Here is a 25,116-nt window from a genome sequence, read left to right on the forward strand (position 1 = left end):
CTAGTTCTCATAGAGCCTACCTGCAGTTGCTGACACAGGCAAACTAGCTGTTATGCAACAGTAGCTATTTTTTCTTGTAGGCTCTAATTATGAAATAGCGAAGTCTAAGTCTGTTGTAGTATACAGTGGGATAAGTATTAGTAAAAAAATGAGCAATAGATCAGCTCATGGAAGCTCCTTTCTTGGCCCTAGTACTACTGTCTGGAACACTTGTGTTTTATCCTCAGGTTATCTACTGTTTTGTCTAGCTATTGGGCAGACAGGGAGGATTCAAGGAAACTACACACCACATCCAGGATGTGAGCAAAAGAGGTTGTTTATTGACACAGAACCAGAAGCTATATGGAACTGATGATAGTAATTGAATTAGATGGTGTCTTAACGTCCCTTCTGATACCAGGAGCCCCAAGGTGATGGCATCAGATGGATCTCTCTTCTGGTGTACAGTGTGCTGCATAGTCCTGTCTGTATCGAGGCTCAAGCTGACAGGGGCTTCCCCACTTTTATTCCATCATGTGCTGGTTTTATGTCCCTTCCTTAGAGCAAACTAGCACTAAACATGTTGCCGGACCTTTGTCCAAGGCCACTAGCTCCTTGTGATAACAAAGATCTTGCGTGTTTTCCCTACATCTGCAAAGGCAGCAGCTGTCTCGGCTGCAAACTGCAGATAACAAAATATATTTCTCTACTACTGAACCTAGTTAAGTATTTCACAGGCATTCTGGAGAGGAAGAGAACACAACAGAACTTAATTTTCCTTAATGTAGGATCATAGTAAAATTGCAGTTGGAAGAAACCTCAGGAGGTCTCTAGTCCAATCTCCTGCTCAAAGCAGGGTCAGCTATGAGGTTAGACCAGGTTGCTCAGGACTTTATCCAGTCTGTTCTTGAAAACCTCCAAGGATGGGGACTGTACAACCTCTCTGGGCACTTTGATCCCATGCTTGCCCATCCTCATAGTGAAAAAGTTTCTTCTTCTATCCAGTCAGAGCCTCTCTTGTTTCCACTTATGCTCTTTGTCTCCTGTCCTTCCACCATGCATCACTGTGAAGAGCCTGGCTCTGCCTTCTTGATAGCCTCCTTGTAGGTACTGGAAGACTACTGTTAGGCCCCCCCCAAAGCCTTCTCTTCTTCAGGCTGATGCCATGCTAACCCTTGGCTTACCTACTGCAATCCTGTTGGTGTCCCTTTCCCCTATCGATTCTAGTTTGGGACTTGTCTCTATAATATGCTCACCGTCACAATGCCGGGCATCCCCAGTTGCTGGGAAGATATATGTGGGTTGAAACCAGCTCAAGCCTGTTTCCTTCAAAGTTATTTTTGTTTGTTGTTCATTTTTTTATACTCTATGTTGGGTGGAACCATGTATATCTTCTCCCCCCCCCCCCCCCCCCCCGCTGGTCTTGCTAACTCAGGGAAGACGTATATTTCCATTCTTCTGATTAACTTGGGGACAGTTACACAGCCAGTTGATTCACTCAGCTGATGTAGTTGTTCATCTAGCACAAAGGCCACTTTGTGTTGAGATAAGTTCAGCTTCCTTTGCAACAACTGTGGTCAGTCACTCCCTACATTCTTCCCTGAGCTTCATGAGCTCATTGCCCTTGCCAAGAGATTCTCCTGCAGCCTGTGGAAGAGACCACAGTGGAACAGGTATTGCCCCTGCAGCCTGTGGAGCGGACCACACTGGAGCAGATATCCACACTGCAGCCAGTGGAGAACCCCATGCCAGAGTATGTGGATATTTCCTGACAGGAACTGCGGCCAGTGGAGGACCCACGCTGGAGCAGGTTTATTCTGAAGGACTGAACCCTGGGCACAGGACCCAGGGGAAAAGCGTGAGGAGGAAGGAGCAGCAGAGACGAACTGTTATGAACTGACCGCAACCCTCCATTCCCTAATCCCCCTTGCACTGCTTGGGGTGGGTGGGGGAGGAGGAGGTAGAGGAGTCAGGAATGAAGGAGTTGAAGTTGAGCCTGGGAAGAAGGGGTTCAGGTGGGGGGGGGAAGGTGTATTTAGTTTTTGTCTTTCTCCCCATCCATCCCTATTTTAATTGGCAATAAATTAAATTAATCTTCCCCAAGTCAAGTCTGTTTTGCCCATGACAGTAAATTGTGAGTGATCTCCCTGTCTTTATCTCGACCCATGAGCTTTTCCATTTTATTTTCTCCCCCTGTCCTGCTGAGGAGGGGGCATGAAAGAGCGGCTGGGTGGGGTCTGGCAGCCAGCCATGATCAACCTACCACAAACATGAAGCAAAATGTGAGATCAGCAAGATATTCTCTTAAATTTCATGTGAAACAAGATACTTATAATTTACTAGTAATAGAATGGTGCTAATACCACAATTGATATCACCATTTATCTCAAAGAAATCTTCTTACAAAATATGTGTCAGATAGATACTGCCATTTCCAATACAGAAGGACTGTTCGCACAAGAAAGCACTATTCAGAATGAAGAAGTGGCAATGTCTGGAAAAGGGAGCCAGTACATGATCACATATGTAGAATTAACAGTGAGTGATTTACTCCCTTGAGTAGAATACTCCTTTGAAGAAAAGGGTTTCTTGCTTGCTTTGTTCTTCACAGACAAATGTCTTTTTTGTTTTAAAATTACTTATTATTTCAGTCAAGAATTCTTTTTTTTAAAAGGTCCTCATCCAAAGTCCATTCAAGTGAATAGACATAGTTCTGTTACTTTAAGGGCAGGGTGGATGAATCCCTTTCTTAGTACGAAGTTACATCACTTTTTCATACTTCATCTGTTCTGCTCTGTGCCATAGGGAAAATAGTCATAATCTAATAAGCATATTGGGAAATGGCAATAAAGCCATTCAATCAAGAGAGAGCCTGTGCCTTTCTGTTCTGAAAAGTCAGTGAGTGTATAAATACATCCTTCTCACTCATATGGTTCTTTAGGGTACCCAGAAATTTAAGCACTGTGTGTTTAAAGAACAATTTCACAATGGTAGTGTGTGAGCTGACACAGGCAGGACGCAGGAACAACCACAAAAACCACAGATGAAATGCAAAGAGAAAATTTATTTTTGTTACCTCACCAACCAGGGGATCCCCAAAGCAGCACCTGGGCAGAGGCACACAAGCGCGAACACAGCCACCACAGAGCTTGGTCCTTGCTTGAGGATCTCCGAACCTGCTGTTTTCACCTGCTTTTCAAGGATTTGTGCAGGTGTATTTTACCACTGTGCTTTGATCTTTCCCACAGCACTTTGATCTTTCCCACAGCAGGGCAGGAATCTCAAGCATGTTTGACAGGGTGCCTCTGAGTCTATGACAGGCCTGTGTTATCTAAACACAGATGTTCTACTTGTCAAGCACACAAGACTAAACAACGATTAATATGATATATGTGTTTTTCTACACCCCAGCTGCAAGTCACTTGAGCGTGTTTACAATCCTCCTCGCCAATCTTCCATTATTTTCCCACAGGTAGTGTGGTGGGTTGACCTTGGCTGGCTGCCAGGTGCCCACCAAGTTACTCTGTCTCTCCCCCTCCTCATCAGGACAGAGGGTGAGAAAATAAGATGAAAAAAACTCGTGGATTGAGATAAAGGCAGTTTAATGAAGAAAAAGCAAAGGCCGCATGTGGAAGCAAATGAAAACAAAAAGATTTATTCTCAGCTTCCCATCAGCAGGCAATGTCCAGCCACTTCCCGGGAAGTGCCTCAGTACGTGTAGTGGTTGCTCTGGAAGACAAACGCCTTAAATAACAAATGTCCCCTCCCCTCCTCCTTTCTCTTAGCTTTTATTGCTGAGCATGACGTCATATGGTATGGAATATCTCTTCGGTCAGTTGGGGTCAGCTGTCCTGGCTATGTCCCTGAGATGAAGAAACATGACTCAACAGCACTTTGATGATACTGTTAAGCAGGTACTCTTTATTAGCAGCACTGGGCAGCACTGGGGGTTGGTCCACCACAAGTGCTCCAACGAAACGATGATTTCAAACAACTTATATTTACAAAGTTGTTACATATTCATGTTATTTTCCTGGAAATATTTTACATAAACCCGCCTATTCCAAGAAATGATGTCGTCATGTCACAGTCTTTTATTTCATGGTCTTTGCTGCCATCTAGTGTCCTCTTCGAAAATTCACAGCCTCTCCGGTGGTCGTTTACTTCATCTGGTGGTCGTATCATTTTCAGCGCTTGTCCTTTAGTTGAACTTTTCTTGTTGGCAGCTCTTGACACATGCGTTGTTCATTACTGCTTACATCAAGGTTTTACTTCTCTTTGTTCTTTTTATGGTTGACTTATCTGCTTGCACATCTGTGGGTTTTGGTTCCCCATATCATGAGAACATCCTGTTTGTAATTACTCATTGTATACCTTCTACACAGTTTGATCAAATACAAAACCTAATTAGTTTTTCGTTATAGTATAATCTAAACATTCTACTTTTAAACAATAGATTATTGATTAGTATTAGTACATAGGTCAAAGGGTCTTGGGAGTGATTTTTCAAAGTAAACTTCAAGAGAAACTTAATTACATTATACAAGATTCAGCAGCTTGCTTTCAATTTCCCCCCCCTTTTCAATATGCTTGCGAATTCTTTCGCAAAAGTTCATATTGTTCATGTTTGACTATTGCGGGTAATGCCCAAATCCTTTTAGTCAAGGTTCTTAATTTGTACCAGAAGATAAAATTCACTATTGTCAGAACTATAATTATTATTAACAACACAATTAAAGGATGGATCAATACATCTAGTACCTTTGTGGCTGATGGAGAGTAACCTACAAAATTATCCCACCAATGATGAGCTGTTTCTGATTCAATTTGCCCAGAAATTTCTTTTAATTCAATTTGCGTTATGATAGTTTTCACTAAGGATTCATGTAAAGTCTTATTTTGTTTTTGTACATAATCTTTAAACTGGTTGGTTTGATTAAAAATTTGGTTTAGCTTTTCTAATGAGATCCCGACTTTACTTACATTCAGGGATTCATAATGCCAAAATAAAGCTAGTTGTTCTTCTGTCATAGCAAAGAAAGTATAAGTAGCGTTTTTCCAAAACAGATGGGTCAGTTTTCTTAGACATCCTACAAACAGTGTTTGCAGTCCAAATTCCTTTACACTTCTTTTATCATTTGTTACAAGGCACACATGCCTGGCATTAACCTCAATAAACGTTTCCAATTCCGTGATTGGCAAGATTGTCCATTTGCATGCATTAATTGTTTGTTCCAAAAAGCAAGGTTCCCGTTGTGTAGACTGTTGACTACAAACCATTCCATCTATGGTAGACTCACACAGATTTAAGTAAGTCGTGTGTCTTATTTTGCGTGTCTATAAAATTTCCTTGAAATTGGGGAATCCAGTATTCATGCAAGAACAGTGAGGGCAGGTTTATAAATCTACACATTATTTCAGGTTTGGTCACATTGCAATAAATGACTTTTCCTATGCACCAATCATCTACGCATTTTACATATTGTGGGTAGGGTTTGAGCCAATGGTCCCGATTAATCCATTTTCCAAATAATTGCCTCCACATCCACTCATTGTTGCTCATCAGATACGATTGTACCCTGTCTTTCTGTTGAATTTGGTATATAGTCTGCATAGTACAGACCGTCCAATTAAACAGACTAGAAATATTTTTGTCAATTTGCGTAGAGGTAATTACAGTGTGGTTAAACAATTGCAAAAACCTGTCATCATAATTTAGGGTCAAGAATTGTGGGATTAAAGTTGTAGGCATCCAATCGGCCTGTATTCAGATGGATTGTCCTACATCACGTCCAGTTCAACTAATTTTATTTCTAATCGTCTCTGAATCTACCGAATTCAACAATCCAACACCCGTTCCAACACCTCCCAGAAGAGTATCATACTATGCCCTTTTAACTCTACAGGATGGTGTTTTAGGGAATGTGATATTAAATTGTAAAATATGTTTCTGTCATTGTTGTGCCACATTGATACAAGTTGAAGGCAATCTTTGAATTTGTTCTGTCCTGACAATAGGTTTGGGATTTAACATAGTCACCATGTCTCCCCAGGCACTGGAATTTTTAATTTCCGATGCATTTCCACACACTATCGAATCCCAGGTAGCATTATAACTTAGTTGAAGAGTACTGTTTCCCTTAATTTGGAAGGAATCATTTCCCTTAGGGCAATTCCATATTTGTTGTAAGGTTCCTATTCCCAAATTTAAGCAACATTTTACACCAACGTTAGTTTCAATCATCAAATTAGTCCATTGTGCACATAGTACCATAACCCGACCTTGAAATCCCGTTTGATTATTAGTTCCAATGGGAGAATACATAGTACAGTTAATCCCAAATTTCAATCTTACAATTTTACAAGGTTGGTTAGGTGGACAGGTGAAATTATCTTGCTGTCGAGGACGAGTGTCATTTTTCCACCCCCAAATATTAGCAGATCTCTGCCCTCGGTTTTTGATTGGTCAACTAGGAGTGAAAGCATTTACAAGCATTATTATACTTATCAAGGTCACAATGATTAACGTCGAAGAAGTTTTAGCTTTGTTGGTCCCACGGGTTCTGACGTCCATTGCTTTTCTGGCGACTCCTTCACTCGGGAGTAATGGATCCAGGCAGGTTGTTCTCCGATTTTGATTGCAGTGAAGGTCGTCAGTAACACCTGGTATGGTCCATGCCACTTCTCCTCCAGCGGTTGACCTGAAAAAGCTTTAATATATACCCAATCTCCTGGTTTAAAAGGGTGAATTGGCTAATCTAAGCCCTTAACCCTAGTTCCCAAAACTATTTTGTTAATTTCACTTAATTGATTTCCTAATGCTATCATGTATTTCTGTAAATATCCTTTGCCCAATTGGTTCAAATCTTCCCCTTGGTATTGGGACTGATAAGGTCTACCATACAAAATCTCAAATGGACTTAAATTTTCCTTAGATCTGGGTTTAACTCTTATTCTAAGCAAAGCATGAGGAAGTGCTTGGTACCAATATACGTTGACCTCCTGACAAATTTTAGCCAATTGTTGTTTTATCAGGTGATTCATCTTTTCAACTTGTCCACTTGCCTGTGGTTGATGAGGAGTGTGTAATTGCCAATTAATTTTTAGTATTTTACTGACCTGTTGCACTACTTGTGCACAAAAATGAGTACCTCTATCCGACGATATTACCGCCGGTATTCCAAATCGAGGTATTATGTCGTTTAAGAACACTCGTGCGACTTCTCTTGCTTTGTTTGTTCTGCAGGGGAAAGCTTCTGGCCAACCTGAAAAAGTATCTGTTAGTACCAACAAATACCGATACCCCCCTTTTCTTGGGAGTTCAGAAAAATCCACTTGCCATTGTTGTCCTGGGATGCTACCTTTTCCAATTGTCCCAATTCTTGTTCTATTTGTTGTGTTAGGATTATTCCTTAAGCAAATTTCACATTGCTGGGTGACTTGTTTAACTGTCGTGTATAGGTTAGGACCTATCCACCTTTCATTCAAACATTTATATAGAGCATCAGCTCCCCAATGAGTTTTATTACGTTCCTCCATAATTAGTTTCCATAAAATACTAAAGGGTATTACAATACATCCATCAGGCATATATACCCACCCATCTGTCTGTTCTTTTCCTCCTAAACTGTTAATCAAATCCCTATCTTCTTTAGAATAGTTCACAGATTCTGATTCTAAATTTAGAGTTTGGAGTTTACCGTCTGGAATCAAAGTCAGTGTCCTAGCTTCAGCTCGTTCTGCAGCCTGTTTGGCTTCACAGTCTGCCAATTTATTTCCAATTTCCGGTTCAGTGTTACCTTTTCGCTGTCCTCTGCAATGCATTACAGCCACTTTTTCTGGAAATTTTACGGCTTCCTTGTGCTGTAAGCAGTCCTCGTTCTTTCCAAATTGCACTATGGGCATGTAACACCCTGTGGTGGTTTCAGCCCAGCCGGTAACAAAGGACCACGCAGCCGCTCGCTCACTCCTCCCCGCCCCCCTCCGGTGGGATGGGGAGGAGAATCAGAAAGGAGAAAAGAAAAAAAAAACGGAACCTCGAGGGTTGAGATAAGGACAACTTACTGAGACAACACAAGGAGAGAAGTTACAGCAACAACAACGGTACTGATAAAAGAATATACAAAACGAGTGATGCACAGTGCAACTGCTCACCACCCGGAACCTGACGCTCCGCCACTTCCCCCACCGAAAGCCCCCCCAGCCCACTCCCCATATATATGCTGAGCATGATGTCACATGGTATGGAATAGCTCCTTGGCTAGTTCAGGTCAGCTGCCCCGGCTATGCCCCCCCCACCTCCCAGGTTCCTGTAAAAATTAACTCTATCCCAGCTGAACCCAGGACAACACATCAGATCTAATAAAGACCTATGGACATATCTCTCTCAAATCTAACTGAAACATTTCATGTAGCTAGGATGTTTATAAGGCATTTGTCTTCCCATTTGTTCTCTGCTTTCTCTTCCAGCCTTTCTCATATAGATTCTCTGGTGTCCAATAATAGGTGGGATCACATTATAGCATTTTTTACATCAATTTTCTCTTTTCCCCTTTCACTTTCACAAAACTTGTAGAAATTTATTTTTGTGAGAAACCTCTATACTTCTGCCAGATTTGAATGAAAATGTCCAAAAGCTTCAAAAGCAAAAGTTACATTGCAAATATAGAAACATTTCAGATTAAATTGTAATTTTAGTTGTAAACTTTTAGATTACATGTAAGCATTTTAGGTTAAAAATAAATTGACATTACAGTTTTTCCAAAGTATACATTTGGTACTTACACTGATATTTAGATGTGTCCTGAAGTAACTACATTTTTCACAAATGCTGATAAACCAAAGCATCTCCCAGTGATGCTAGTTGGAGCAGTCAGCACTAAGCATTTGTGAAAAATCAGACCAATACATATTTTTATAATAGTGTTCCAAATTGAAATATGTTTAAAAGTTAAACTCTGTGAACCCAAACACAATTTGCTATAAGTTTGTATAAGGTTTCAAAAGTAAAACTGAGTAGAAGCAAAAGTGAAATTGAGCAGCTTAAATTCACTGTCTTAAGGAAACAGAAAAACTAATTAGCTAAATAAATAGTTTTTCTTTCACTCCAAGTAATTCAAAGGTGTTCAGAAACAAATGGTTTCTAAAATGTTCTTATCTCTGTACATATGTGTGTGTATTAAAGACTTCTGCTCTTCAGGATCTCTGGTGGTTAATGTGGATACTTGTATTGGGTTTACATGTCAAACATTTGATAGCAGGAGGAGGTGCAGGAGTGGCTTCTGTGAGAAGACACCAGGAGCTGCCCCCGTGTAGGACAGAGCCAGTTCCAGCTGGCTCTAAAATGGACCCACTGCGGGCCAAAGCTGAGCCAATCAGTGATGCTAGTGGCACCTCTGTCAAAACTTATTTAATAAAGGATAAAAAATGCTGGTGAGAGGGAGGACTGAGAAAAATGTGAGAGAAACAACTATGCAGACACCAAGGTGTCCTGGTTTCAGCTGGGATAGAGTTAATTTTCTTCCTAGTAGCTGGTATAGTGGTGTGTTTTGGATTCAGGATGAGAATAATGTTGATAACACACTGATGTTTTAGTTGTTACTAAGCAGTGTTTACACTAAGACAAGGAATTTTCAGCTTCTCACACCACACCACCAGTGAGTAGGCTGAGGGGTACAAGAAGCTGGGAGGAGACATAGCCAGGACAGCTGACCCCAGCTGGCCAAAGGGATATTCCATAACATATGACAGCATGCTCAGTATATAAACTGGGGGGAGTTGGCCGGAGGGGGCAGATCACTGCTCGGGGACTAACTGGGCATCGGTCGGCAAGTGGTGAGCAATTGCATTGTGCATCACTTGTTTTGTATATTCTAATTCTTTTATCATTATTATTATTATTTTCCCTTCATTTTCTGTCCTATTGAACTGTCTATCTCAACCCATGAACTTTACTTTTTTTTCCTAATTCTGTCCCCCATCCCACTGGGGTGGGGGGAAGTGAGCAAGTGGCTGCGTGGTGCTTAGTTGCTGGCTGGGGTTAAACCACAACAGTCCTTTTTGGCACCCAACATGGGGCATGAAGGGTTGCGATAACGACAGATCTGACCAGAGCATGTTAAAACAAATTTGTTATAAGCATTCATTATATTGGTTTAATAGTTGCTGGTCACAATGTTGATTTACTGGCTTTCAGAGTTGTTGTGCTTGTTCTCAGAGTTGCATTATGTAACACCTTACTTGCTATATATGTTCCCTGTTGTGCTGTTTATCATCTCTGGGAGCTAGATTAAGGTTATCATTTTGCTGTACTGTGTAACACTGGCTTATGATATGATAAAATTACTAGTCATGAGACTAATTTGGTATTTGTACTCAGCATTGCCGTCATCTCCGTACTTCGGGAACCATCTATTGGAAACTATTAATAATTACACCTTTTACCTTTTCTCATCGGAGAGCCAATCCATGGGGGAGACACATTTCTTCACCTTCCTCTTCTCCTCCAGGCAAATTATAATAGCTCTTGAGAATTTTGAATATCCTTGGGATGTTCAAACCTGCATGTTCTTATTGCTATGTCTCCTGAATGTGTTTCAGGTCTTGTTTAGGGTTAAATAAATATTTAAGAATACCACCCAGAGATCTGCCCCAAGGCTGGATAGTTATGAGTGGCAGGGTGTGTGGGATAGTATGGGCAAGTGCCTAGGAGAGTGGTCACCTCCAGTGTTTTGGAATTTCACCCCGAACAAGTGCAGAATCCTGAAGAACTAGTAAAATATTTGGAAAAAGGATGCTGTCACCCTGGCAATTCCAGCAAGACAAATCACTGCAATGTGCTGGGGCCTGGCCCATGCCTACCGAGCCCTGTTTAACACTATTCAGTACCCTCAAGGGGAAGAGAAGGTCTCTGGATCTGACAACAAAATGGCAGGCACTGCGGCCCCTCCAGCCCCGGCGACAGGCACTGTGGCTGTACCAGAGAACCAACCCGTGGTGGTATCAGTTCCCCCATACACAAGAAGAAATATTTGAAGCGGATGTCAGCTCATTTAGTAAGGGATGAAGAAGCTTCTTCTAAGAGGGAGCAGGAGGAAGTGGACAAGGCAGACTACCCTGAAGCAGGGCCATCACTAGTACAGGAGGAGGAAGAGAGGCGGCTGCTGATCGGAGAGGTGGAAGAGGAAGAACTCATAAACGAGGCAGTAACCACTTGATCCCTATCCCCAAGTGAGCTGCGGGATATGCAAAAAGATTTCAGCCATCGTCCAGGCAAGCACATTATCACCTAGCTGCTCCGATGTTGGGGTAACGGGGACAGTAGCCTGGAATTAGAGGGTAAGGAAGCCAAACAGCTGGGATCCCTGTCTAGGGAAGGGGGCATTGACAAAGCGATTCGAAAAGGGGCACAAGTCCTCAGCCTCTGGAGGCAACTCCTGTCAGGCGTGAAGGAAAGGTACCCCTTCAAGGATGATGTTATATGTCACCCAGGCAAGTGGACCACCATGGAGAGAGGTATGCAGTCCTGAGGGAATTAGCCGTGCTGGAGGTGATTTATGATGACCTGGACAACAAGCAGTTATCCAAAGATCCACATGAAGTCAGGTGCACGTGACCCATGTGGCAGAAGTTTGTATAGAGTGTACCATTGTCGTATGCCAAGTCATTGGCAGTAATGACCTGGAAAGATGGAGAGGGACAAACTGTGGATGAATTGGCTGGCTAACTCCAGCAATATGAAGAAAATGTCTCTTCCTCCCTTGTCTCGGCTGTGGAGAAACTGGTCCAGCAATTCAAAGAGGATAGATCCTACTCCCCACCTGTACGGACCAATGTCTCAGCTATTAGGATTAAGTGTTCCTCTGCTCAAGAGAGAGGAGGTAGAAGGTACACACGATGGGCTAACCTGTGGTTTTACCTGTGTGACCACAGAGAGGACATGAGGAAGTGGGATGGAAAACCTACCTTGGTCCTAGATGCACGGGTACGTGAGTTGCAAGGAAAAACAATCACAAATGGGAGTTCATCCAGGAAAATTGCTGCTCCATGTGGAATAATTCTGAAGGTGACTTATTGATATGTCCCCCTCTTAAGGGAAGGTAAATCTCCAGGGTGGAATGCGGTGGATATGCAAGAAGTCTGTTCCATAATAATTCCCTAAGCAACATAACCTGCAACCTTAGAGGTTAGCAACACCAGGGCAGCTTGGTATGCTGAGGCTAAGAGAAACAACATGGAGGGTGGAGTGGAGTGGAGACACCGCAGGCAGGCTCTATGATATCACCGCAGGGATAGGGAACTGGAACCATAAGAACAAGAATGGAAGGTCCCTGCATTGAATCCACTGAAGCAAGGAGGTGAAACAATGGGGTTCTGTCAACGCTATTGTCTTACTTCTGATTTATATCATAAGTGCCCAGTTCTGGAGTAGTGACACGCAAAATCATGTTCTCTGGGTGAACTTTGCTTATTATAATCTCATTATAATACCAAAACACACCTCCATCCCAAAGGCTATCCACCTTCAAGGTGTGACCACCCCTCACTGAGCATGTGCTCTGAATTTTCTCTAGCATATACCTTTAAAAGTAAAGCGAGGAGATTTTACACCAATCATAATAAAGGTATGTATGACTAGAGTCACTCAAGCTCCACCTAAAAATAAGAAACTAGTATAAAAGGGCTTAATAGAGGAGGAATGCTAGGGAAGACACCATCATAGACAAGTCGGGAGGACCTCACTGACTTCTGGGATCAGTCAACAGGCTGAACCTCTCTTCCCCCCACCATAGGGATGCCTATTGGGTAAGATTCAAACCCTCGGTTATACCGAGTGCTTCCCTGGGAAACTTAGAAATCTCTAGAGTTTTTCCATAATTTAACGCGTTTGTAGTTGACTGTATTATTCATATTCTTGGTACTTGCACGTGCTTTGCAGACAGTGTATTTATCACTGGCAATCCAAAAGAACCTGTACTCCTATTGCTTTAATAAACTGTATTGTTCATTGATCTAGCCATGACAGTTCATTGAACACGACCAAACTCCTTAACTCTGGCTGTGATAGTTCATTGAATGTGACTAAATTGAAAGTACATTGCTCTATTTGTGCATCTGTAATCGTAGTTCAATATATATTGAACGTGACTGGACTCATAGTGTTGAATTGGGCATCAGTCAGAATCTAAGCCTAGCCGCCCCCAGCTCCTCTGATATCTGAGGACAAGCTGGAATGCAAGGGGGTTTATTTTCTGCCAAACTTCTTTACCCTTTAACGCAACACTCCAGTCTCCAGTGGGCAGTTCCCCAGACAGAGTAGAAGGGCTGATTGTACTCCTGATTATTGTGGGAACATATTTAGCTAACGGTCACAAGAGCATTCCAGACGCCTTTAGAAGGCCTTGAACAGAATAAACAAGAAGACAAAAATAAATAAGATATCAATTAGAAGAACACAGGTGCGCATTCTACGATAAAGGGAACTTGGCACAAAGAACCTCAATTCGGCAGTTTATCTTGACCAATTAGACTGAGGCAAGTTTCACATGTTTTAGTTAGTATAACCAATTATGTCTTATGTTTATGCGCGTGTACAGTGTTGATATAACCAATCATTAAGTGTAACTAGGCGCATGGACAGTGCGTGAATAATGTGTGTAACCAATAGTAAAATAGCTAAACGCATGTACGGATGTAACGAATGTATAAAATGATGTCTGATGCTCTAGTGAAGGGTCTTCAACTATGATCATATTGATCTGTCGTTGACTCCATGATTATGCTCCCGCAGATTTTGATGAAGGGACTTCTGATTTGTATTTACAAGAAGTGAGTAGCAAATACTATGACTGGGACTAGAGGGGCCCTGCCTCCAGCCAGGTGGAGGAAAGGGACAACCGGGTCTATTGGACAGTGTGGATTCGATGGCCTGGCACGTTAGACCCACAGGAGTATAAGGCTCTAGTAGACACTGGTACACAATGTACCCTAATGCCATCAAGTTATAAAGGGGCAGAACCCATCTGTATTTCTGGTGTGACAGGGGGATCCCGAGAGTTAACTGTATTGGAGGCTGAAGTAAGCCTGACTTGGAATGAGTGGCAAAAGCACCCCATTGTGTCTGGTCCAGAGGCTCCATGCATCCTTGGCATAGACTATCTCAGGAGAAGGTACTTCAAGGATCCAAAGGGGTATCGATGGGCTTTTGGTATAGCTGCCTTGGAGATGGAGGAAATGAAACAGATGTCTACCTTGCCTGGTCTCTCAGAGGACCCTTCCGTTGGGTTCCTGAGGGACAAAGAACAACAAGTGCCAATTGCTACCACAGTGGTGTACCGGCAGCAATATCGCACCAGCCAAGACTCCCTGATCCCATCCATAAGCTGATTAGTCAAATGGAGAGCCAAGGAGTGATCAGCAAGACACATTCACCCTTTAACAGTCCCAAACGGCCGCTGTGAAAGCCTAATGGGGAGTGTATTCGGTTTCTGTGGCAAGATTTTGGTAGCAGGGGGGTTACAAGGGTGGCTTCTGTGAGAAGCTGCTAGAAGCTTCCCCGACAGAGCCAATGCCAGCTGGTTCCAAGACAGACCCGCCACCGACCAAGGCCGAGCCAATCAGTGATAGTGGTAGCACCTCTGTGATAACATAGTTAAGAAGGAAAAAAGTTGCGACGGGCACAGAAACTGCAGCTGGAGAGAGGAATGAGAAGATGTAAGAGAAACAACCCTGCAGACACCAAGGTCAGTGAAGAAGGAGGGGGAGGAGGTGCTCCAGGTGCCGGAGCAGAGATTCCCCTGCAGCCCGTGGTGAAGACCATGGTGAGGCAGGCTGTCCCCCTGCAGCCCATGGAGGTCCACAGTGGAGCAGGTGGGTGCCCGAGGGAGGCTGTGACCCCGTGGGAAGCCCACGCTGGAGCAGGTTCCTGGCAGGACCTGCGGATCTGTGGAGAGAGGAGCCCACGGAGCAGGTTTTCTGGCAGGACTTGTGACCCCGTGGGGGACACACGCTGGAGCAGTGTGCTCCTGAAGGACTGCACGCCGTGGAAGGGACCCACACTGGAGCAGTTCGTGAAGAACTGCAGCCCGTGGGAAGGACCCACGTTGGAGAAGTTTGTGGAGGACTGTCTCCTGTGGGAGGGACCCCACGCTGGAGCAGGGGAAGAGCGTGATGAGTCCTGCCCCTGAAGAGAATGGAGCGGCAGAAACGACATGTGATGAACTGACCGTAACCCCCATTCCCTGTCCCCCTGCGCCGCTGGGGTGGGGTAGGTAGAGAATCCGGGAGTGAAGCTGTGCCCGGGAAGGAGGGAGGGGTGGAGGGAAGGTGTTTTGAGATTTGGTTTTATTTCTCATTACCCTACTCTGGTTGATTGGCAATAAATTAAGTTAATTTTCCCCAAGTTGAGTCTGTTTTGCCTGTGACGGTAATTGGTTGAGTGATCTCTCCCTGTCCTTGTCTCGACCCATGAGCCCTTTGTTATATTTTCTCTCCCCTGTCCAGCTGAGAAGGGGGGAGTGATAGAGTGGCTTTGGTGGGCACCTGGCATCCAGCCAGGGTCAACCCACCACACACACCTAGACTCTGACAGGAGTTTGGAAAGCAAGGAGGTCTTCTCTGAACCTCGTGACTCAACGGGAGGGTCTCCCTTACCATTTCCCACATTCCCTTTTACCCTATTATATTTTGGTCCCTATATACATAAGTTTAGTTTGATTCTGATTTAATTTTCCTGTGTGCATTTTATCTATGTATTAAGTAATAGAGTGAACCTTGCCAACGAATTCTGTGAAGTTGCACTTTTATACAAATTTCTATTAAATCATTTTCTATTGCTAAAACAATTGGAGGTGATTCTTTAAGCGATCTGAACCTCTCTTTCTCATTTTTAATTCCCCCCGCGACACGCCACTGAGTGCTGCCGTGCCGGATATACTAGAACTTCAATACGAGCTAGAGTCAAAGGCAGCCAAGTGGTATGCCACAATTTACTTTGCTAATGCGTTTTTCTCAATCCCTCTGGCAGCAGAGCATCGTCCACAATTTGCTTTTACTTGGAGGGGCGTCCAGTACACTTGGAATTGATTGCCCCAGGGGTGGAAACACAGCCCCACCATTTGCCATGGACTAATCCAAACTTCACTGGAGAATGGTGAAGCTCCAGAACACCTGCAATACATTAATGACATCATTGTATGGGGCAACACGGCAGAAGAAGTCTTTGAGAAAGGGAAGAAAATAATCCAAATCCTTCTGAAAGCCGGTTTTGCCATAAAAGAAAGTAAGGTCAAGGGACCTGCACAGGAGATCCAGTTTTTAGGAATAAAATGGCAAGACGGGCGTCGTCAGATCCCAATGGACGTTATCAACAAAATAGCAGCTATGTCTCCACCGACTAATAAAAAGGAAACACAGGCTTTCTTAGGTGTTGTGGGTTTTTGGAGAATGCATATTCCAAATTACAGTCTGATTGTAAGCCCTCTCTTTCAAGTGACCCGGAAGAAGAATGATATTAAATGGGGCCCTGAGCAACAGCAAGCCTTTGAACAAATTGAATTGTTCATGCAGTAGCCCTTGGGCCAGTCCAGGCAGGACAAGATGTTAAAAATGTGCTCTATACTGCAGCTGGGGAGAATGGCCCTACCTGGAGCCTCTGGCAGAAAGCACCTGGGGAGACCCGAGGTCAACCCCTGGGGTTTTGGAGTTGGGGATACAGAGGATCCGAGGCTCGCTATACTCCAACTGAAAAAGAGATATTGGCAGCATATGAAGGAGTTTGAGCTGCCTCAGAAGTGGTTGGTACTGAAACACAGCTCCTCTTAGCACCCCGACTGCCAGTGCTGGGCTGGATGTTCAAAGGGAAGGTCTCCTCTACACATCATGCAACTGATGCCACATGGAGTAAGTGGATTGCACTGATCACACAACGGGCTCACATAGGAAATCCCAGTTGCACAGGAATTTTGGAAGTGATCACAGACTGGCCAGAAGGCAAAGATTTTGGAATGTCGCCAGAGGAGCGGGTGACATGTGCTGAAGAGGCCACGCTGTATAATAAACTGCCAGAAAATGAGAGGCAATATGCTCTGTTCACTGATGGGTCCTGTCGCATTGTGGGAAAGCATCGGAGGTGGAAGGCTGCTGTATGGAGTCCTACACGACAAGTCGCAGAAACTGCTGAAGGAGAAGGTGAATCGAGTCAGTTTGCAGAGGTGAAAACTATCCAGCTAGCATTAGACATTGCTGAAAGAGAAAAGTGGCCAGTGCTCTATCTCTATACTGACTCATGGATGGTGGCAAATGCCCTATGGGGGTGGCTACAGCAATGGAAGCAGAGCAACTGGCAGCGCAGAGGTAAACCCATTTGGGCTGCCGCACTGTGGCAAGATATTGCGTCCCGGCTAGGGAATCTGGTTGTAAAAGTATGTCACGTAGATGCTCACGTACCCAAGAGTCGGGCCACTGAAGAACATCAGAACAACCAACAGGTGGATCAGGCCACCAAGATTGAAGTGGCTCAGGTGGACCTGGACTGGCAACATAAGGGTGAGCTATTTATGGCTCAGTGGGCCCATGATACCTCAGGCCATCAGGGAAGAGATGCAACATATAGATGGGCTCGTGATCGAGGAGTGGACTTGACCATGCACAGTATTGCACAAGTTGTCCATGAATGTCAAACATGTGCTGCAATTAAGCAAGCCAAACGGTTAAAGCCCCTGTGGTATGGAGGGCGATGGCTGAAATATAAATATGGGGAGGCCTGGCAGATTGACTATATCACACTCCCACAAACTCGCCAAGGCAAGCGCTATGTGCTTACAATGGTGGAAGCAACCACCGGATGGCTGGAAACACATTCTGTACCCCATGCCACTGCCCAGAACACTATCCTGGGCCTTGAAAAGCAGGTCTTGTGGCAACACGGCACCCCAGAAAGAATCGAGTCAGACAGCGGGACTCATTTCCGAAACAACCTCATAGACACCTGGGCCAAAGAGCATGGCATTGAGTGGGTGTATCACATCCCCTATCATGCACCAGCTTCTGGGAAAATTGAGCGATACAATGGACTGTTAAAGACTACATTGAGAGCAATGGGGGGTGGAACCTTCAAACATTGGGATACACATTTAGCAAAAGCCACCTGGTTAGTCAACACTAGAGGATCTGCCAATCGGGGTGGCCCTGCCCAGTCAGAATTTTTACGTACTGTAGAAGGGGATAAAGTCGCTGTAGTGCACATAAAAGATATGTTAGGGAAGACAGTCTGGGTTACTCCTGCCTCAGGCAAAGGTAAACCCATTTGTGGGATTGCTTTTGCTCAAGGGCCTGGGTGCACTTGGTGGGTGATGCGAAAAGATGGGGAAGTCCGATGTGTGCCTCAAGGGGATTTAATTTTAGGTGAGAATAGCCAGAATTAACCTGTATGATATTAGTTGCTATATAACCTTGCTACTGTATGTTATCATTGCTATAATTGTTATATGCTATATCCGTAGTACTATAGCAAGAATCACTTAGATCAAGCAAGAATGAACTGTGATAAAACTGAGCAAAGCGCAGTAGTGATGGAACCAGAACTGACTCCAGCATGCAACAATCCAGCAGTGCACACCATCCTCCTGCTGCGTCCAATGTCACCCGCTCGCCATACCGCACTGAAGCCCAATCCTGCTCTGCCGACTGAGAGGACTTTGCACCATCCCTCCTGCTCGGAAAGACTGGTATGACAGATGGAGCCCAGAGTCGGGGACTAAATGAACTCAATGAACATTTAATGAACATAACCCATAAACTAAAGGAATGATGTCTGTGTGTGTATACATGCGTGTGTATGTGTATATATATATATAATTGTCTATATATATCTCAAAAGGATGGAAAAGGTGATGATGATTGACCAGGATGTAACTGAAGGTATGGGAACTGAGCATGACGTCAATGGTATAGAATAAGGGGTGGATACTGTCCTGGTTTCAGCTGGGATGGAGTTAATTGTCTTCCTAGTAGCTGGTATAGTGCTTTTTTTTTGAGTTCAGTATGTGAAGAATGTTGATAACACTGATGTTTTCAGTTGTTGCTAAGTAGTGTTTAGTCTAAAGTCAAGGATTTTTCAGCTTCTGATGCCCAGCCAGTGAGAAAGCTGGAGGGGCACAAGAAGTTGGGAGGGGACACAGCCAGGGCAGCTGACCCAAAGTGGCCAACGGGGTATTCCATACCATGTGACATCTAGTATATAAACTGGGGGGAATGGGGGTTGGGGGATCGCCGCTCAGGGACTAACTGGGCGTTGATCGGCATGTGGTGAGCAATTGCACTGTGCATCATTTGTATATTCCAATCCTATTATTATTGCTGCTGTCATTTTATTAGTGTTATCATTATCATTATTAGTTTCTTCTTTTCTGTTCTATTAAACCATTCTTATCTCAACCCACGAGTTTTACTTCTTTTTCCCGATTTTCTCCCCCATCCCACTGAGTGGGGGGGGGGAGTGAGTGAGCGGCTGCATGGTGCTTAGTTGCTGGCTGGGGTTAAACCATGACAGAGTGGCAGAGACAATGCATGATGAACTGATTGCAACCCCCATTCCCCATCCCCCTTCACCGCTCGGGGGGAGGAGGTAGAGAAGCCAGGAGTAAAGTTAAGTCTGGGAAGAAGGGAGGGGTGGGGGGAAGGTGTTTTAAGAGTTGGTTTTATTTCTCATTATCCTACTCTGATTTGTTTGGTAATATATTAAACTAATTTCCCCAAGTCGAGTCTGTTTTGTCTGTGACAGTAATTAGTGAATGATCTCTCCCTGTCCTTATCTTGACCCACGAGCCTTTTGTTACATTTTCTCTCCCCTGTCCATTTGCAGAGGGTACTGATAGAGTGGCTTTGGTGGGCACCTGGTATCCAGCCAGGGTCAACCCACCACAGTACCCAATAATACCAGTGGTGGGTTTTTTTTTTAGAAGAAAGTACAAATAATTCTTGATTAGAGAAGTATAGGCAGGTCATTCTAAGACAAATGTCCCTCTGATTTCAGTTATGCAGTGACTATTACATGTGCAAGCATGAGGATATACATATAACTTTGTCTCTTCTGGCTTTGTGTGTGCTTTGTCCTAGTGTCATTAATACCTATCCATAAACTTGTGTTGCTTGCTTATGAATCCCTTCTACTTCTCTGTTTTTCTGTGAAATAAGAAGAGACACTATTCCAAGAGAAACTAGAATGCTTTCATTCCTATTCTGAATGTTCTGTTTCTTGCTTTGCTTATGCCTTGGTGTATTAAGCAGAGATTCTGTGTAACTATATACTCAGTTGCATGGATGTTTTGTTCAACTGCTTACAATTAAACTGAAAATACAACATATGAATAGCTGCAAATTATTCTTTAAAGAGTTTATGTTGTATTTATTAACATAAAATGTTATTTGCCATTGTGTTTCTTACTCCACTAGCTCTGTTGGAATTTCCTAGTCTTGTTCTAGTCTCAAATTAACCAATTAATATATCACCAAAGTTGTTTCTAGTTCTGTTCTGTACATTTCCAGGAAGAATATATTAAATGCCAGACTTAGAAATACTGCTGAAGCATTTTAGTGTAAACATATTAGGCTGAAAATTGATTATTTAGGTTGGTACTCTGCTTATGTGCATGTGTAAATATGTACAGGATTGAAAATTTATTCCATGCTCTGTGTGTGCTGCCCCATATAGTTACTAGTTCTATTACTTTTATCTCATTTCCTGAACTATTAGCTATTCTCAATGTGAGGTGGGTTTTTTTTTTGGGGGGGGGGTTGGACAGGTATTTTATCTGCTTCCCCTTTATTCACTATCTTGCTTATGTGCTCAAAAGATTTCAGGGGGTAAGAATTACTTCTACAAGTAACAGTAATTAATTTTATGTTGCACCAATGTTTATATGTGCAAATTCAGAGACATGAGTCAAACTCTTTGCATGTATAAGTTAAAAATAGCTTTCCTAATTATTCCCATTAAATGCTACATAAATAAAACATTAAAAGTAATTGTCACAAAAATTTTGTTTTTTAAGAGAACAGTTGGTGAGATGATATTTTTCTTTTGCAAGGTATAATTTATCCTGTTCCTAAAAAACAGCATGAAATGTTACTAAGGGGTTTATTGGTGGGGGTTTTTTTGTGAATATTTTAAGAGGGAGATGGCTAAAATTTTCTGGTTTAGCATGGACATGGTTTATATACTTTACATGAGTATTTTTAGTTGATGTTCTCTATTAATCTTGGCTAATTAGACTGGTTAATTCCTGTTTACTATAAGTTTTGCTTGTAATCCTCTATTAATTTATTGTGCTGCTCTCTGAGTTTCTAGCACTGCAAGATGATTTCTTTTACAGTAGGAAAAAAATTTCTTTTAAATATATAATCTTGTTACATACACAAAACTTACTGTTTATGCACCTGTATTACTCAAGCAACCTTTGGAGGCCTTAGCCATGCAACTGCATTTAGGTTGGCAGCCCTACTGATTTCAAAACAAAACTGGGATTGCTTGCATAGATCCAATTACGTGAACAAGACCTTGGTTGTATCTTATTTCATTGAGTGTATCAGTGAAGTTTGACTAAGCAACTAATAGAAGAGCATTTCAAGACAGAGGCTGCTGGAAAACAACCACTTGTGTTTGATGAAAAAAAGTAGGGTTTTTTTGATGAGTTAAAGATGCTATAGAGAGCAATTATGATAATAAAATAAACATAGGTGGCTTTGACTGTATAAAGACAAAAGGCTCTTACAGCTTAAGCTTTCAAGTGAGGATTCAGAATCACAGAATGGTTGAAGTTGGAAGGGACCTCTGCAGGTCATCTGGTTCAAACCCCCTGCTCAAGCAAAGCCACCTAGAGCACATTGCACAGGACCATGTCCAGATGGCTTTTGAATATCTCCAAGGAGGGAGACTCCACAACCTCCCTTGGCAACCTGTTCCAATGCTCGGCCACCCTCACCCTCACAATAAAAAAAGTGTTTCCTGAGGTTCAGATGGAACCTCCTGTGTTTCCGTTTGTGCCCGTTGCTTCTGATCCTGTCACTGGGCACCAATGAAAAGAGCCTGGCTCCATCTTCTATGCACCCTGCCTTCAGGTATTTATATACATTGACGAGATTCCCCCCTGAGCCTTCTCTTCCCTAGGCTAAACAGTCCCAGCTCTCTCAGCCTTTCCTCATAGGAGAGATGCTCCAGTCCCTTAATCATCTTGGTGGCCCTTTGCTGGACTCTTTCCAGTATGTCCATGTCTCTCTTGTACTGGGGAGTCCAGAACTAGACACAGGACTCCAGGTGTAGCCTCACCAGTGCTGAGTAGAGGGGGAGGATCATCTCCCTTGACCTGCTGGCAACACTCCTCCTGATGCAGCCCAGGATACCATCAGCCTTTTTTGCCGCAAGGGCACACTGCTGGCTCATGTTCAACTTAGTGTCCACTAGGACCCCCAGGGCCTTTTCTGCCAAGCTGCTTTCCAGCTGGGTGGCCCCTAGCATATTTTGGTGAATGCAGTGGTTCCTTCCCAGGTGCAGGACTTGGCACTTCCCCTTGTTGAACTGCATGAGGTTCCTGTCAGCCCATTTCTCCAGCCTGTCCAGGTCCCTCTGGATGGCAGCATGACCCTCTAGTGTATCAGCCACTCCTCCCAGTTTTGTGTCATCAGCAAACTTGCTGAGGGTACACTCTGCCCCATCATCCAGCTCATTAATGAAGATATTGAACAGGACTGGACCCAGTAGTGACTCCTGGGGTGCACCACTATTTATTGGCCTCCAACTAGGCTTCATGCCATGATCACCACCCTCTGGGCCAGCCATTCAGCCAATTTTCAGTCCACCTTACTGTCTGCTCTTCCAGCCCATACTTCATCAGCTTCTCTATGTGGATCTTATGGAAGACAGTGTCAAAACCCTTCCTGAAGTCTAGGTAGTCAATAGTGACTGCTCCCCCTTCATCTACCAGGCCAGTCATTTCATCATAGAAGTTGATCAAGTTGGTCAAGCATGACTTCCCTTTGATGAAGCCATGCTGACTACTCCGATGATTTTCTTGTCCTTAATGTTCCTGGAAATGGTTTCTGGGACTAGCTGCTCCATCACATTTCCAGGAATCAAAGTGAGGCTGACCGGCCTGTAGTTCCCTGGGTCCTCCTTCTTGCCCTTCTTGAAGATAGGAGTGTTGGATGGATGGAGGCAACTTGGTCCAACAAGACCAACATTGTTTGATGTGTGTGACATAATCGGTGACTGAAAGCTTTAAAATAGATACTGTGAATTTACAATAACTGCAAGCCTGTAAAAAGTTCTTTCTTTTGCAGCATTTTTCATTTCTGGAAAATTCTGACACTCTTTGATGTTTAGTGCTGGTCCTGCAAAATGTGTTAGTGCTGTACTATGGTTCTTTATTAACTAAATATAATACAATTGCAAGACAGCAATTTCTTAACTCTCTCTCTCTCTCCATGCTTATCTGTGAAGCATGGAAACAAAAGGCCCCCAAAATTCAGAGATGGGGAATGAGGCTACTCTTACATGTTTGCTGCAGCCTATCTATATGAAGGAATATCCCTATGTGCTGGGAGTTAGGACCAAGCAGCAACTGGTTTGTATGATGTGGGGTATCCTCTGTCTCCAGCAGAAGTCTAAAAATTCTCATTCCAGTCTTCTGGGCTATTTACAAAAATAAAGAAGGGAAAATGTTATAATCCTCAGAAAATTGAGGAAATTCAAGGAGTTGAATTCAAACCTTTTTGAAGCTCTTTCTTTATACTAGATAGAATCAAAATTGGACACAGAGCCAAATTGTTTCCTTTGGTAGCTTGTGTAAAAGTTGCCAGGGAGATTGGTTAGCCTGAAAACTTACCTGTGTTTTCAAAGATATCATCAGACTACTAAAGGTACTACTTCTCTCTATGAACCATGCTTTGGATGGAGAGAAGCACTTCTACAAACAAACTGTGGAAATTATGATTGGCATTTCTGATCTTGTTCCTGGCATTGGTAATTTTGATATAATTTGCAGCACTGGCTGTACAGGTTAATGTGCTCACTCTTTTGATGCTTACTAAACAATCAATAATACTAATATACATTATAATACTTTAAAATGAATGTTTAATGGAAACAGAAAGGTTTCCCATTTTTATCCTCTTGTAAAAACAGTTTTTAAGCCAGTTTTGCAAGATATTACCCTTCAGATTCTCAGAATACTTGTGAGAGATCTGGATGCTCACTACTAGCAATAATAATCAGTGTTAATTATGCGGTATTTTAACCAACAGTTTTAATGGTGACATCTGCTATGCATGTTCTCAGATTTCTACATTGTGAAGCATACCAGTCAATGGTTGTCTTGGTTTTTGATGTTTTAATATCTTGAGGATTTAGCATGGAGACAGTATTGAGGCAATAAAGCTAGGGGCACTGGTATGGTGGACTGTCAGGATACTGTGAGTATTCTGAAAGGGCAGATATATACAGTAATCAAAGACAAAGATGGGGGATATAAGTTGTCCAAACCCTAAGCTGATTGTTTTACTATCATGTCTGATCTCAATCAGAAGCCAGAAATTAATCACATACAGAAATACTATTGATACATTTATATAAGGTATGATCATCAATTGATGTGTCTATGTGAAAAGCCCTAAGGTTCAACAGATACATATGCTTCTTTTTTGCACCAGGAGGTGCTGGTCCATGATGATCCCACTAAGAAAGGCACTCAGACTCTGTAAGTTATCATTTAAAATGCTATTTATTAGAGCTAACACTATAAAGAAAGAGAGAATAGTATAGATAATCTTACATACCTTTAGATGCTGGGAACCCTGAGTTGTGCAGTATCTAATAGGCCTTCGCTCCGCATGAAGCACACCGTGCAGATCCCATCCGCAGTTACCCCATTTTGGTCATTCGAGCTATTATAGGATTTTCTTACAAGAAAACAACTCTATTCATCATTTCTACTGTCAAACAGAAAGAATGTTCTCATGAGAACTTCTTGCTGCACTGTTAGATAAAGGCAAGGCCACGCAGGTGGCGTAATCACAGTACGAAGTGGGAGCTGCCTGCAGGCTCCTCTGTAACAATGAGCTGGCTGAGTTTATCCTGCGGCCAAG

The 25,116-nt window shown here is 43.1% G+C and overlaps 1 long non-coding RNA gene across 1 annotated transcript; it reads left to right on the forward strand.

Annotated features, from left to right (window-relative positions):
- The first annotated feature begins 3,018 nt into the window (after nt 1-3,018).
- Nucleotides 3,019-20,106, forward strand: LOC121232988. Its single transcript, XR_005931794.1, has 3 exons — nt 3,019-3,451; nt 13,267-13,272; nt 20,095-20,106. It is a non-coding gene; the product is annotated as an uncharacterized LOC121232988 (long non-coding RNA).
- The last annotated feature ends 5,010 nt before the right edge of the window (nt 20,107-25,116 follow it).

Source organism: Aquila chrysaetos, assembly GCF_900496995.4.
Source record: "Aquila chrysaetos chrysaetos chromosome W unlocalized genomic scaffold, bAquChr1.4 W_unloc_2, whole genome shotgun sequence".
In the NCBI taxonomy this organism is placed as follows: domain Eukaryota; kingdom Metazoa; phylum Chordata; class Aves; order Accipitriformes; family Accipitridae; genus Aquila; species Aquila chrysaetos.